Here is a 16,787-nt window from a genome sequence, read left to right on the forward strand (position 1 = left end):
AGGCCTGCTCCCCACCCAAGTTCCCTGGCATTTTCTAGGGGAGAACACCTCACTCACCTATTTCAGGAGCGATAGGATGGGGATAAACTCTGCTACTCTTGCTGCTCGCTAACAGACCAGGGCCTCAGATGTCCATTATTGCCAACTTGGGAACTAAGGAAAACTTGTCTTCCAGCTACCAAAAATCGGTGCCATATACAATGAGCATGATAGCAGAGGAGAACTAGATGGGGAAACAGGGATTCACCTCACAAGGATGTCTTCCCTTCTTGCCTCCTGAAGGTCAGAAGGAGGTATAATGGCAGGCCAGTGCAGGCTCACATGCTAACTTGATGGACAGGCCAGGTAGGCGCCTGCTTCCTGATGCAGATGGAGCGATATGTGGCTGAATATGTTCCAGATGTTAGGGATTCAGTCTGTGTATTGAATTGAGCTAATGTTCTTGCTCCTCTGCAAATATATATTGGTCTTGTCCCTGTCTAATAATTGTAAAATTTAGGCATGTGACAGTTAATGGCCCTTTTTTTCAAATGTTAGACAGAAACTGAAACGGTAACTGAACAATTAACTGTATTTACCCTACATTCTTACAAAATATAGCACTGATAAACCTTTAAAGGGTGAGAATTTTTATATGTCAGAAAGACCTAATCCTTCCTCAGGTGGCTGTATATTAAAGATAGCTCTTGAAAGTACAAACAATAATCGTTTCCTTTCAGTTATTAAGTGAATTACTCCTATTTTATGCAGTGCCTTTCTGGTATAATCAGATCAACCAACTGTTGTGCTCATTATTTCCTTAGCAATTAGATTTCTATCCAAAAATTTTTTTTGTTGCTTTAAACTCTTAAAAATTAGAATTTATAAAGGAAAGCTTGATGATATCCTTAAACATAGTGGTACTAGCTGTTTTGCTGTGTTTTACTATATAAAGAGAAGTCGAAAGAATTTTTATGTCTTATCAACAGTGCAGACTTGTATCCCTCGTTCTTATCATGTTTAAGGGAAATGTTCTTTTCTTTTTTTTCTTATGGAAATGTTCAACAGAGGAATGGCTGCATAGTCCTCAAGTGCATAAATAATTCCTCTGTGGATATCTCTGTTGTGGATTCTTGGACTTCCTGTCTTGCCTTTAAAAGTCATTGTATGATAGTCCTCTCTCAGAACCATTATCAAGAATTATTTTAAATATTGTTTTCCTGCACTATCAATGTTGTCTTAGTTTCTCTGACTCAGTTCCCATTGACTGATTTGATTTTTATTTATTTATTTAGAGATATAAAGTAATATGGAGAGAAGAAAGAGAAATAAATTCCTCACTCTTAAAAAGTAGATCCCATTTCACTTTTCTGAATATCCTTTCTTCAATATGCAGTTGATTTCCCACAGAGTAGAAGCCACTTTAAAAGAAATTATGCTTCTAGAAGAGCTATCTTTTAATAAAAGATTATAAATTAAGGGTCCAAGCTGGTGAATTTTTAGTTCTGACACTGACCATTAAAGTCCATGGGAGTTTTTCTATTTTTTTTTTATGGTCATTAGATTAGGCCCTTAGTGTTCTCCCCCTCTCCCTCTCTCCCTCCCTCCCCTTATGCAGAATCAGTGATGTTTTGAAAGAAATGTCTCCTCTTGGTAATTTAAGGGACAAAATCAACTTAAATATGTCCCAAAATTTAGGTTTTGTAATAAGCTTTGGTTTTGCAACAGCAATCACATTTTACAAAAATGTACGGCAAAAAAATGATGTCGTGATTCTTTTTAATACTCATTGAAACAAATAAATATTTCCAGGTAGTGTTTTCAGTTCAGGCATTTCAACACTGTGCAAATACATGAGAACCTAAAAGTGTAATTGACTGGACACTACTAGAAACAAATGTGAGATTTACCATTCTGTCTTCTGCATTTCTCTCAGATCATCCAAAGAAGAATAAAACATAAATATTTAAAAAGTATTTTTTTAAAATTTTTATTCAATTTTTAAGGATCTAAGAGATTAATTGTAACATATATAAGGCCGTTTCTTATTCTTTAATTTAAAAATGTATATATTTTAACCTGATGAAGTGTGGAGGTTTTCTATTTTTATGTACATCCATATTTAAAACAGACTGCAATGCATGTTGCTTTAAATTTATTTTAAATAGTCCTTAAAAAGTTGTTCTAAGCGCCTCATTTTTGTGTCCTACCTCAAGCCATCTTCATAGAAAGTTAATATGAGTAATAGCTGGATCCAACTGATAAGGAGCTAGGAGAAGATGTGATGGGCAAATAACATAAAGATTATTTTTTTTTCTTTTTTTTTCCTAGATAACAGCAGTCCACCCTTCAGGTGGACATGGTTGTTTAGGTTGGCACCTGCAGCCCTCATACCTTCAAGTGATTTCTTAACTAAAATCCAGTCAATAGAATCATTGACCTATAATACCCTTAATTTCTCCAAATTGGAAGTCCCTGCACAACAAAAACACCTCACAGAAGAAATTAATATAATTTGTATAAACTGTTAGACTGATGACCTTTCAGAGAAATATCAAATGTATTTGTTCGAATCCGTGGTCCAGACGGAATGAGCATTCAGAAATTCAAAATCGTAGCTGAAAGGGGCACTTGTTTCAAATTATAGCTTGAAAAGGGCACTTCTTCGGTGACTGAAATCTGATGAAGACTGTTGACCTTTGGTGACCTCTGATGGAAAGGTCACAGTTCACATTTTGGGTTTTCTAATACTCAGGATCACAGAAAGAATGTATATAATGAATCCCAATGTGAAGCTCCATAGGAACACTGAATTTAATTGTATCACTTATTAAGAGCCCAATACTGCATGATGTTGAGCATCCTTTATTTCCATTGTCTTCAGTAGGACAGGAGGGAGCTCAGCACCTCTCAGGGTCATGCTCTAAAAGTATCCATATCATTACTATTATTATTTACATAGCACCATATTTGTGCATGATGCTTTACAAGCAAATAATATTTATCTCACAAAATATTTAAAAACTAAATTCATACACAGCACAATATTAGGATGGAGTTAATGTTGCATATGAAGTTTTATCTTAAATGTAACACAATATTTCAGTATTTCCATTTAAAAAAAAAAGTTTTAAAATAAAGAAAATTACAAGGTGATTTGCTGAACAGTTCAATAATTGTTTCACGCTTTAAATTCAGATTTCTGGCCATACTAACAGTGGCACAGAGTGACAGTTAAATTATTGTGTTGTTCAAAATACGTATTTTTTCACTTCTACCGTACCTTGATGCTAAACAAGTATTTACATCAGACCATTTTAGGATATGGAGGAAAGGAAGGAAGAAGGAGAGATGATAGAAACCCAGGGAAAAGGAAGTAATTTACTGATCTCAAAAAAGCATTTTTCTCAATAAAAACAGAATTTGTTTCATATATTACTCGTTTTTTTGAAAGATATAAGAGTCTGCTATGAAAGCAGGGTGAAGATCATAGGTGTAACAGTGTTGGGGGGAGATTTTAGAGTAGATAGGCAGAAGCAACAGGATTGGAGGACAGTCTGTATGTTGGGAAAGCAGGATGTTAATAATAAACAATGGGCAAACATTACCAGTCTTTACCCATTCTCCTGTTGTTCCCCATATACTAATATAGGAAAAACCTCTCAGACCAGAAGGAAGTTTCAGATATAGTAATTTTCAACTGTAATGAAAATAGTTCTTCTCTTGGACAGGTCACTTTACATAATCTAAGTAATCCTCACAACACCGGTATGAGGTTGTGGGTATTATCATTCCCATTTTACAGATAACTTTTCATACTTTAGTTTTGTTAAGTGCGTTGTTCAAGACCACAAGTGTATGAGCTGGTATTAGAACTCTGTGTTCCTGATACTTCAAAACTCTCATGTTCAAAACACTGGACCACAACACCCCATGGTTGCTACTTTGGAGGACACAGGGCTGCCAGTGAGGGAGGAGGGGAATGGGATGGGGACAAAGGGGACAATTGCTGAGGGACCCAGGCTTTTTAAAAGGGCTCAGGACTCCTGGCAGCTGCTATCGTGGCAGCGGCCAGGAGTCCTTGGCCTTTTTAAATTGCCCGGGCGGGCTGCAAGACTCCTAGGCACATGTGGGGCAGTACCAGCAGTAGCAAAGGCGGCCATATGGAAGCCCTGGCCATGCCAGAAGAGCGCACCCAGCAGCACAGCTGGCAGCTCACGGGGCATCAGCAGCTCACTGGGCGTCAGCAGCTCACTGGGCACCAGCCAGCGCAGGCGCAGCACCGCCCAAATGTCAGGCCTTTCTAGGGGGTCCATTGACTGTTCTGCCCTGAGCAGAGCCGTCCCAGGGTACAGCGAATCGGGGCGACCTCTCTGGGCCCGCGGGCTACGTGATCGGTCCCAGAAGTGACGGATACGTCACTTCTGCCCCGGGCCCCGCACTTCCTCGGGATACCCTTGCCCCTGGGGCCTGGAATTGCTGTAGGCGGCCTGAGAGGACAGGTAGGATAGTGAAGTAGTGAGGGCTTCACACCTCCTGAAAGATATGCCACATTTACTGACAGTGTCCCAAGGCTTTTTTAAAGCACCAACTGCAATGTGGGGTTAGAAAACGCATTACGTTTGTTCAGAGATTTATATATATGGCAGAACAGCACACTGGAATATTCTGTTTTAGTTTTTTACCCCATGTTCACTAACCATCATGGATCACTACTGCTGGGAAGACAGTCAGTCAGCATATTTAAACATTGATTTCTGAGTAGCATGTTACTGTAAATGTTGAGTTTACTCACCAGTACAGAGAACAAAGTCTTGTCTAAACAATGACTGTGTGGAGTTAAGCAGCATGTTTTTGCCAAAGGCAGTGTTTTATTCAAACCAAGTAATATGGAATGTGTGATAATTGGGACCTAGAGTCCTTGCATCCAATTATGGAGACTCCGTTAAGTCACACTCAGATGTAAAAATGATTTTAAGCTATTGCTCATTTAAAAAAAATCTGTAATAGAACTTTTATTGCTCTTATTCACAGTAACTAATTGTCTAATTTCTTTATGCAGTGAAATATGCCTTTTAGGTGGTCTCTGCTCTCATGAAATCATCCCAAAGTGTTCCCAAAGGTACAAAATCTAACACTGCTCCACCTGTATCTGACCACACTCTCCATTAAACTGCCAGGTTTTCTCCGTCCCTGGAGTAGGAGCTTTCACTGAATATAATCTGTGGTGGGTTAACTTACAATACTTTGGGTTTGGTTATCCAAATATCCAAGCATCCAAAGATTCTCTCAAAACATTACCTGAATCTCTGAGCTTCCCTCTCTCCTACCTGGGTCATTCAGCATTCTTCCCTTTTCTCCCCTCTCTTTTTCCATACACAGAAGGTTACATTGCTCACATTCTTATACTCCAGGCTCATGCAATATCTTCTTCCTTCACAATTGCAGTACACTCTCCATCTGTGGGGAAGGATAGCTCAGTGGTTTCAGCACTAGCCTGCTAAACCCAGAGTTGTGAGTTCAGTTCTTGAGGGAGCCACTTAGGGACCCAGGGCAAAATCAGTATTTGGTCCTGCTAGTGTAGGCAGGGGGCTGGACTTGATGACCTCTCAGGGTCCCTTCCAGCTCTGAGATAGGTATATCTCCATATATTATCATTATTATTATAACCTGTTCTGTAGACCTGCAACCTGTCCTTTCTATCCCAGTTCCAAGATCCCCATTCAGTTCTGTTCGCCAGTAATACCCCTTTTCTGGCATACATGAGTCCTCTCTTACCTCTGAGTCCTCTCTTACATCCACTTTCACTATTTATCTTGTGTACCCATGGAAAGAATTACAGAGTCAGGCTGATCCCTAGTGCTTTTGTGGTGCCTGGATCTCCCTGAGTTCGACTTTCTTACTGTTCTTGGGCTTCCCAATCACTGTGTTACAGTCTACAGCTCAGGGTGCTTTTTGTAGTGCCAAAAGGAAGCCCTCAGAGCATGTGAGATATGAAACTAGAAAAACAATCTAAGCCAAGCAAAAAGAGACGGAAATTAAGTCATGCCTACAAATTTTCAGGCCACAGAAGGGAAGGTAGGAGGGAGCAGGAAGGACTGATTTATTATATCGTCAGAACAAAGTTTATATTCTGGACGGAGGTTCAGGGTTCAGTTCAAACTGCATATACTTCCTCACTTTTAACTATGCATTATCATATGTCTTGCTACCTATATAGGCTACTAAATATTGGATTTTTTGACTCACTGGACTGCTATGCTGAAAATCAAACAACCAAATCACTTCTGGTTTTCCTTATAATGTATGCACATAATTCACAGCAAAGTTAATAAGAGTTCCATGCTCCCTTGGAAAGGAGACTTTTATTATATCACATAGCATACAATTCAAGCATCAAAATCTTGCTGAATTCAATTAGAAAGCAACTGTTTCCTCTCACTGCTCCAGTCCAAAGCACAAAATAAAGTCACTTACCAAATGTTACATTTCCATATTTTGGTTTAATTTAAAACCTCATGAGGTTTAAAAGGTTAACATTCAGTTGAAGTCCATTTTTACAGGACTCAGAAATATGTAATGATTGTTTTCAATGTAGAAATTTAAAAAAAAAAGATTTTTTTATGAGTTGAGCTAAAATTATCCTAAAGGAGAGCTTTCATAGCGGAGCAAACATTTAAACAATATACAATAAAAAAGTAGAAGTTGCTAGTATTATTCTACTGTGTCACAGAATCATAGAAGATTAGGGTAGGCGGAGACCTCAGGAGGTCATCTCATCCACCCCCTGCTGAAAGCAGGACCAACCCCAACTAAATCATCCCAGACAGGGCTTTGTCAAGCCAGGTCTTAAAAACCTCTAAGGGTGGAGATTCCACCACCTCCGTAGGTAACCCATTCCAGGGCTTCACCACCCTCCTAGTGAAATAGTTTTTCCTAATATCCAATCTACACCTCTCTGACTGCAACTTGAGACTGTTGCTCCTTGTTCTGTCATCTGCCACGACTGAGAACAGCCAAGCGCCATCCTCTTTGGAACCCACCTTCAGATAATCAAAGGCTGCTATCAAATCCCCCCTCACTCTTCTCTTCTGCAGACTAAATAAGCCCAACTCCCTCAGCCTCTCCTCATAAGTCATGTCCTCCACCACCCTTATCATTTTTGTTGCTCTCTGCTGGACGCGCTCCAATTTGTCCACATCCCTTCTGCAATACTCCAGATGTGGCCTCACCAGTGCCGGATAGAGGGGAATAATCACTTCCTTCGATCTGCTGGCAAGGCTCCTATTAATGCAGTCCAATATGCCATTAGCCTTCTTGGCAACAGGGGCACCATGTTGACTCATATGCAGCTTCTCATCCACTGTAATCCCCAGGTCCTTTTCTGCAGACCTGCTGCTTAGCCAGTCGGTCCCCCGCCTGTAGCAGTGCATGGGATTCTTCTGTCCTAAGTGCAGGACTCTGCACTTGTCCTTGTTCAATCTCATCAGATGTCTTTTGGCCCAATCCTCCAATTTGTCTAGGTCACTCTGAACCCTATCCCTACCCTCCATGGTATCTTACCCGTCCCCTCTTAGTGCCATCCACGAACTTGCAGAAGGTGCAATCCACCCCATCATCCAGATCATTAATGAAGATATTGAACAAAACCAGCCCCAGGACTGACTCCTGGGGCACTCCGCTGGATACAGGCTGCCAACTAGACATTGAGCCATTGATCACTACATGTTGAGTCTGACAATCTAGCCAGCTTTCTATCCACCTTGTAGTCCATTCATTCAATTCATTCTTCTTTAACTCGCTGGCAAGAATACTGTGGGAGACCGTATCAAAAGCTTTGCTAAAGTCAAGATATATCACATCCACTGCTTGCCCCATATCCACAGAGCCAGTTATCTCATCATAGAAGGCAGTCCGGTTGGTCAGGAATGACTTGCCCTTGATGAATCTATGTTGACTGTTCCTGATCACCTCCCTCTCCTACAAGTGCTTTTGAGATGGATTCCTTGAGGACCTGATACATGATTTTTCTTTGATTTGCTCTTTATCTTATATTTGTGTATGAATAAAAGCATTTTACTCCACCGTCAGCTTCTTTGCTTTGATTCTACATTGAAGCCATAATCTTGCATTTAAACATCATTATTGTTTACTTTGATATCACAGATAGTGTAGTATAATTTTACTGCAGGATTAACAATTAGAAGTATATGAGCTGAGTGGTAGCTGGCCCTTCTTCAAACCATAAATACTTTAGATATTAGCAAACAAAGAAAGCATAATAATTTTTAAAAATGAGAAGGAAGAGTGTATTTATTTTCAAACCTGACATGTTTAAAAGTTTTGTGTTAATCTCTCAAGGGGAAATGAGCCCTTTGGCACCTTTAAGGGTGAGAAAATACTTCAGCGGGGTGGAAACAACCCTCCAACCCACAGGGAGGGCTTGGTTGGAGTCAGTCTCCATATCTGTACCAAAGTGGAACCTCTGATTTTGTTGGGAATCTTCCATAACCTCTATCTATATTGCTGTGTGAATTTTCACCTTGGATCTGATCCAGAGCCCACTGAAGTTCATGGGAGCCATTAAATTAACTTCATTGGGCTTTGGATGAGGCCTTTTAATGAAAGATTTTTAACAGTTTAGTAAGTCTAGTCAGATTAGGTGTTACATGGTGCTTCTCAACAGCACGTGACCCCTAAATTCCAGCCGCAGTCACATTTGCATGTGCTAACATTGCAGATCTTGTGAAACACTGTGCACCAGGGCAGGCTGCCAGTGTAAAAAGTCAAAACTCTTAAAGTGCTGCCATGCCCAAGAAGCAATTTATCAATCTTGCAGACAGTTTGGAGTCTCTAATGTAGTTGGTCATCAACAGGCATCTCACTGCTCCTTTCAATACCATACTAGCGATGGATCACTTGTGCTTCAAAAATGTTTGTGATTATTATGGTGATTTTTTTCCTGCATCTGTTTATTTTTTTATTTTATTTAAGACCATGCTTACTGTGTTGATATGTTATCAGTGACATTCATGGCATAATGAATCTTCCAGTGAAGATGGTTTCAATCCAGCTTGCATTTCTAATAGACTGAGTTTAAATGTTAAATGATTCTAGATTTATTAATAGAAAACACAAGTGAATCCATGCATAGAAACTATGTAGCCTGAAAAGAACTTTCCTTAAAAACTGAGGGCTTTTTTTATTTTAAACACTAGAGAAAGTGTACTAAGGGAGAAGTGTTCTAAGAGACTGTGATCTAAGATTGACTACAGTGATAAAGCAGTTGCATGGACTGTCAATTATTTCTGGGATTGAAGCAGTGGTTTAATTTCAGCGCCGGCCCACAACATTTTGGCACCTGAGGCGGGGAGCTCAAATGACGCCCCCATGCCCCCTTGCTTGGGCCAGAACTTTGAAAGGTCTCAATTCTGCCTTCTTCCTGTTCTACTCCTCTCATGGTACTGCTCTGCTACCTACCGCAATAAACGAGAACTAACAGCTTTAAATGCCTTGTTCAAAAATTTTAAGTAACACTTAACTTTCAAACGCCTGAACAGCAAATGTAAGTTTTCTTGCCGTGTAGTAAACACTGGCATTTCTATCTGTTTGAATAATCAAAGTGGTGCTTTCTGTGCCACCTTGGTTGCAAAGATTTGAACTGCTTCCTGCTGAAGGTCCACAGTCTGGGCCAGCTCACACTCTGTTGAGATGGTTGCAAGGCCAACCAGCTTCTCCTGTGTCATTGTGGAGTGTAGATGTGTTTTTGTTAACTTCAGCTTGCACAAGCTACATTCTCCATTGGCAACTGTTAGAGGAAGTGTTAGAAGTATGCGTAGAGCAACAAAAACATTTTGAAAGAGGGTGGTCATCTTATTTGTTCACATATATTCCAGAACAGCCTTTGGAGTTGATCCTGTTGAAATCTACCTTGAAAGGGCTTTCAGTTCATCACCTAAATCACTTGCATCAATATTATGCATGTCATCTTGTGTCAACCCTGTCTCTAGTGCCCTGCATTGCTGGTTTAGATCTTCTTCAGGTATAGCGAGGAGTTATGGAATATCATACAACGTCCCAAATATACTGCTGTGTTCCTTGAACTGCATGAAATGTTCTTCAACTGACTGTATTGCACAATCTAGCACCTGGTTAAAGGATTCAACTTTGAATTGTTGTTTGGATCTCTTATTGGATTATCCTGTGCCTCGTAATCAAAATGTCGTCTTCGATGACTCTTGTATTCTTGAATAGGTGGGAAAATAGCTTCCTCTGCCAACTTCTGTGCACTCTTCAGAACGTTTTGAAATCTCTCATCTGACCGGTAAAACTGTAGGTATGACTTTGCTTTGTCCAGTTGTTCCATTGCACCAGATATATCAAGGTCAACACTTTGGAGTCTCTTGCTATCAACATTTATTTTAAACAGTATGTCATGCCAGAACACTAAGCCACACAGAAATTTGAAGTTATGTATGTTTCTGGTGATTCCATTTCCCTTTGCCACTGTTCTCCCACGAACAGTTCCTGTCATAGCATTATCCTCCATAATGGCAACTATGGCATCATCTGTCTTTTCAATTTGGTGTTTGATAGGCTTTATCGCCTCCACTCGACTTTCCTATCGTGTGGCACTCAGTGGTTTCAGTGTCAGAGAGGATGTTCCCAGATTTTGCTTCAAAATTTGCCATCGATGAGTTGATGCGGAGAAAAATACATAGATGCTTTGAATTACATTTAAAAATTCAGTAGCCTCACTAGAAGCTGATGCTGCATCACTGCCCACCAAGGTCAATGAATGGGAACTGCATGGGACAAAAAAAGCTCAAAGGTTTAACTCTCAGATCCGTGTCTGCACTCCTCTGTTTTTTCCTCTCACGTTGGCGCCATTATCGTAGCCCTGACCTCTCATGTCAGCTATTGCAATTCCCGTATCTTCCAGCTTTTTAAGAAGCACATTGATGATACTACAGGAGCTGGTATGACAAATGTCAATAAATTCTAGAAATGCTTTCTGACAGTCACTATTGCAGGGACATTTTCACTAGGTTCTGTTGTTGTTACAAAACGCACGAATAAAGTCATTTGTTCCATATGGCTGATGTCAGGTGTGCAGTCCAGAATAACAGAGTAATATCTTTCTGACTTCAGATCTGCCACAGTCTTCTGTTTGCCGTTTGTTGTCAGTAACTGTATGATCTCATTTTGAATTGTTTTTCCAAGGTAGTGGTGTGTGTTCATTTCTTGGGTGGTGACTCTTCTTAGATGCTCCTGGAGTACAGCATCAAACTCCGCCATGAGCTCCACAATTTTAAGAGAGTTTCCATTGTTTGGCACATACAGCTGATCTGAAGTGCCACGCAGTGCCACGTTTTGGGTAGCAAGCATTCTCACGATGGCAATGAGCCTTTTCAGAACATTTTGCTAGTAAAGAGACTCTGATGCAATCTTCTCTTGATGCTGATCATCTATGGTGATCTTTAACCTTAGTCTCCTCTCAAGCTCTTTCCACCTATGGAATGCTCTCTGGTGATTTGCTGCCTTCTCATGGCATGCCAGATTTCTAGCCAGACTTTTCCAGTCCTTTGTTCCAGTAGAGCCCAATGTGGCTAGAACATTAGACTGGAAGAGTTTGCAACAAAAATAGTATGCAACATTCTGGGTTTTTGAGTGCATAAGCCATGGCCTCTCCACTTTGTCACCACTGAGGATTTCACGCCAGTAATGTGTTGGATGGCAACATCTATTTTCATTGTCTTCGGGAAACATGGAGTTTTTCACTTGCTATGGCCCATGCAGTACTTAAGGAACTAAACTCAGCGACAGCAGCTGTTTCTTGCTGTTCCTCCGCACTCTTCTTTAATCTACGCTTTTCTTCAGGAATGTGCATGGTTACATCCATTTGAGATGGAGATATGGATGCTGCAGTCGCTGCCAGGTCACCTGCATTCTGACTAGGTGGAAGATCAGGCATCTCCTCACCATTCACATCCTTTCTGGGGCTGGAAGGCTCATCGTCAACATTTGTGTCTATGTATCTCAGGAGAGCTCCTTCCTGCTTAGATAGAAAGCAAAGGAAGCTTTTCTTTCTTTTTCTGAATGCTGCCCCAGAGAGGCATTTTCTTCTTTCACTCATGGCTGCTGTTCTGTGCCAGCTGTAGTGGCTCTCCACACTCAATTGAAGGGGACAAATAAGCAGGCTGGTAGCAGGGCCTGAGTGAGGGAAGATAATCAGTGTCTTAAAGGCCTAACTGACTCCTACTACTTCAGTTGACTGCCTATTCTCCTCCAGTGGGTTCAGGGAAGCAGCGGGAAACAGGACGCTCCCTGAGAAGCTGGTGTTAATCAGTCCAGGCTCCTGGCGGTGCCAGAGAGGTACATAAGAGGCTCCTCCTCTCTCCCTGCAACTCCTGCTGTTTTCTGTTACTCCCTCTCATCTTTTTGCCTGCCTACCTGTTATGTCTCTTGTGCCCTCCTTCCTCCAGGACAGCACTCCCCCATCTCTGTGCATCTAGAGTAGAGAGAATACATATGCACCAGCAACAGACACAATTTTCTACACTCTGGGTCCTAGTGGTGCCCCCCCACCGCCACACACGCACACACAGTCTGGCACCTGAGGCGGCTGCCTCCGTTCGCCTCATGGTAAGACCAGCCCTGTTTAATTTAGGCAAATTGTTTTGGTGGGTTTTTTTGTTTGGTTTTGTTTTTTTTAAAAAGCTACCATAAAAATAGAAATTTTAAGTCTTTACTATATTGTAAACATGACAGCATAAAGGCAGGCTTTTTTTAATGTTCTGTATAACATAACGTGTTGTGCGGGGGTGTATATGTGTACATGTAGTCTGAATTAAATGTAACAATTTTTAGGGCCTAAGGTAGTGCTAATCAACAGAAGTCAGTGAGCATTAGTTTAGGTCCTTACAGCATAAAGTTATACCATTGGGCAAGTGGATTATTGGCAGTAAAACACACTGCAGAGATAAAATCAACATTCAGATGTTAGTTTTTTATTGGGAAACTGAAACCATAAAAAGGCAACACAAACTAACGGGTTTTTTGGTAATCTGTCAGGTTCTGCTTGCATGGGTAATGCTGCTTGATAGTTTTTGTCATGTTAAGTTTATTCAGAGCTATTGCGCCATTGTCCAGATATGCTGGAAGAAGGATAGGAGATGCTGGATGTGGTTTAATTAGGCCGCAACTTTATTCTTAAGGATCTGGGAGTACCCGGCAGATAAAAGGGTACAGTGCAGGTGATTCCATCATCATTTCAGTAAACACCCCGGGGGCTTCTGTCAGCCATCCCCCTTTCCCATCAACCTGAAGCTCTATCTCTCTTCACCCCACCCTCCACCAATTAAGGGGGAATCTAAAGGGTGAGGTTGGCTCCCTGCCGTACCAGTCATAGGAGCCCCGAACACCACAACCCCATTTCTGTTCCTTTACCAATTCGTTTGATCTCATCCCTGTATCCCATCCCTATGGAGTACCTGCACTGGACATCTGTCCATGTTTACATAATGAGTTGTGACATCATAACCTATTCCTGTTTCATGTTCACCCAACTAAGTACCCCTGCCCCCAAATCTGCTGTGTGGAAGGCAAACACCCCCGCCCCCCCCCCACACACACTTCCACTTGCCCAAACTGATGATGAGGGGAAAATTCTTTCCCAGACCCCTCCCGCCCCCCCGAAAAAGGTAGGACTAGTGCATTGCCCTCTGGATCCTGACCAGACCTGGTATTTCACCGCTTCCAAGCATGGGAGGGTGAGTGCTGCTCTTCCTGGTCCAGGTACAAGAGGGCTTTTCTTGCAGCTGCGTGGACCTATATAGTCCCTCCCACACACACACCCTGCTTTTTCTGGTCACCTTGGGGGAGGGACTAAGTAGATTGGTGCAGCTGCAGCATCCCCACACTGAGCTGGTCTGCAGCTGTAGCAAAAAGTCACTCCCTGACTCTTTAGCCCTTAAAGGGGCACATACCTTTTCCAGTAAACCAGAAAACGGCTTCTTGCCACTTCATAGAATCATAGAATCATAGACTATTAGGGTTGGAAGGGACCTCAGGAGGTCATCTAGTCCAACCCCCTGCTCCAAGCAGGACCAATCCCCACTTAATGTGTGGTGAGGTCACTCTGCTGGCCATTACAGTTGCCTTACGTTTTGTTATAGTCTTGCTGTTTATTACAGATTGCTGATCATAAATTTTGAATTAAATGCAATCTACAAATAACAAATACCCAAATCAAATAACTGTAGAATAAATATATTGATGCAACAAATATCCAGGGCAAGATCTGGAGCACTCTGCACACTAAAAATGTAAATCTTCCTCTTTTTTTTTTTCTTCTTTGTGAAACCCCTGGTGTCCACTGAGAGCAATACTGTCAATATCAATCAATCTTGGAATGCTACGTTAGCATGGTTACTGGCTGTAGGACCAAGTGAAATGCATTACTCTCTAGTGATGCTTTAACAGTATTTTTAATATTAGTTTATATCCCAAAAAGTATAAAATAATCATTTTGAAAAAAATTGCAAAATTGCAACCAAAAAAAAAGGTATTTGTTTTATCCCTGTAATATGGCTCAAATGAAGTCCTGGGTTGTCTGAGCCCTAGCTAATTGTATTCTCACTCTGTGCGCTGGGTCTGATCCAAAGCCCTTTGAAGCCAATGGGAATCTTTCTGCTGACTACAGTAGGGTTTGAATCAGGCCTCTGAGCAGAATCCAGCAATATATGAGCACCAGAAAAAGAAAAATAAGGGTTGAGGTTTACATTATGTCCTGAATGCTGCTCCCAGCCTGGTTATTTGAGGTTTAGCACGTTATGCTAAGGCTGTGAGATTTTTGTGTAAACGAGAGGCATTAAGAGTTATCTCCTCCCAAAAGAATTACAAAGAAAAGCTCTTATGGTGGTGAACAGCTGATGTTACCCAGAATGACTGTGATAGTTCAGTGCTAAAGTAGAATTACATAATTAGGAAAACGAAGAGGAATTGTAGCCCTAAGTAGTCAATGTGACGGAGTAGGGAGTAGGACGAATTGAGCTGGGAATGTTGTGTGGTGTTTTATTGAGACTGTCTGCATTGGTGATGGGATACCAGGGTGAGGATACCTGAGCATGTAACCTGAGCCCAGGCGGGGATTGGGGCCAGGTAACACCTTTTTCCTGGGAAACTGGACAAAGGCTGGAGGAGGAGCTAGAGGCAGAGGTTGGAGGAGACTGCTGGAGCGGTTTTCGTTTTGAGCTGGCTGGGAAAACGGACGGAACCCCAAAGCTGAGGGATAAGCTCCCTACCACTCTGGGGACTTGATTGAGGGGTCCTAGTTGTACCTACAAGCTCTGTTTGGGACTGTATTCCTGTCATCTAATAAATCTTCCATTTTACTGGCTGGCTGAGAGTCACGGTGAATTGCAGGGATTGGGGGTGCCGGGCTCTGACTCCCCCACACTTTTTGTGACAGTCAGCACTCAAGTCAGTATTTGAAAAGCTCTTTTTAAAACATAAATGTCCACCATATCTGTGGCACAGTTTCTGTTAAGGCCTGTGAGGACTTAATACATTTTGATACTGGTGCAGTCATTGTGGGGAAGAGGAGGAGGAGCTGAAAGACCTGGCTGCCCAGTTCTGATTGCAAACCGTATGAGCCAGTCCAAAGAGTAATGTCACAATGACTTTGAAGCAGGCAGTTTCCTACAGCTTCTAATGGAGGTAAATTGGTGTGTCAGCCACGAAAGGGAAATAAATAAATAAATACTGGCCTATAATAGAGGGCAGGTAACAAAGGTCCTATACCTGACCTTATATAACAAACCCTTTCTATTTGAAAAATCACAGTGGCAGGATAAAATATCCGATGGAAGCAGATGGACATATACTTAATTGATACCATTTGGGCCATTTCATTTTTTATATCCACTTTCATTTCTGGAACCATGCTATTTTTATACATTTCTAGTTTAGGGAATTAAAAAAAGCCCATGTTAGAGAGCAAGAGAGAAAATACTCTGGCTGCCACATTTGAGTTTATGTGAAATTCCAGCTTTCTATTTTATAGCTATCTATCTTACTGAAATTGACACTAGCTGATGTTTTTGTAATAAAATTACATCAGTTTGTCTTTGACTATTAGTGCTGCAAGTTACAGTACCTATAATAAGCTTCATTTTCTTTAGCTGAACATTGCAGCGTACAGAAACCCCTTTACAGGAAGTGCTGAAAAAATGCAGAACATGCCTCTTATACTATAATAAGCTGTGCTATACTAATCTATTTCTAATGCACCCATCACCGTAGTCCCAATGGTACTTTACAGATATATGTTGGCATGCATGGTCTAGTTAAGTTAATCAGCTCTATACAGCATGGCCAATTTTTCTAAAAGTTGTGGGTTTTTTTGTTAAAGCCTTCTCTGTTTATTTTGTATTATAATTTCATCTTTTACATATTTTATATATAAAAGTAGAAAAACCATGTCTTTTTGTTTTTAGTGCAATTTGCAACCTTTTAGCCTTCTTTCTATGAATTTAAGTAACTTCAGTAATGGGTGAACTCCTTCACTGAATGTATTTTCTACATGTATTCTCAAAGCATAAGACCCTTCCTTAGTAACTAGTCTTTTTGCGTTAGTAACAGTACGGTTTGTAATGCACTTCAGATGAGCATTATTCAGGTGAAATTCAACAACCAGGAATCGTTTTAATAGCTAGCATTAGCACAGGAGTTCTTTGTCTAAATTCAGAGTTCTCTAGTTTGCTTTTTGAGAGCTCAATATTTTCCTCCTTAATCATGATTTTTAA

The 16,787-nt window shown here is 41.0% G+C and overlaps 1 protein-coding gene across 7 annotated transcripts in view; it reads left to right on the top strand.

The window, feature by feature from the left end:
- The window catches only part of CTBP1 (C-terminal binding protein 1), an 84,106-nt gene that overhangs the window by 38,181 nt on the left and 29,138 nt on the right, over positions 1-16,787 (top strand). The window lies entirely within an intron of this gene.

The sequence above is a fragment of the Gopherus flavomarginatus genome, chromosome 3 (assembly GCF_025201925.1).
Source record: "Gopherus flavomarginatus isolate rGopFla2 chromosome 3, rGopFla2.mat.asm, whole genome shotgun sequence".
Classification (NCBI taxonomy): Eukaryota; Metazoa; Chordata; order Testudines; family Testudinidae; genus Gopherus; species Gopherus flavomarginatus.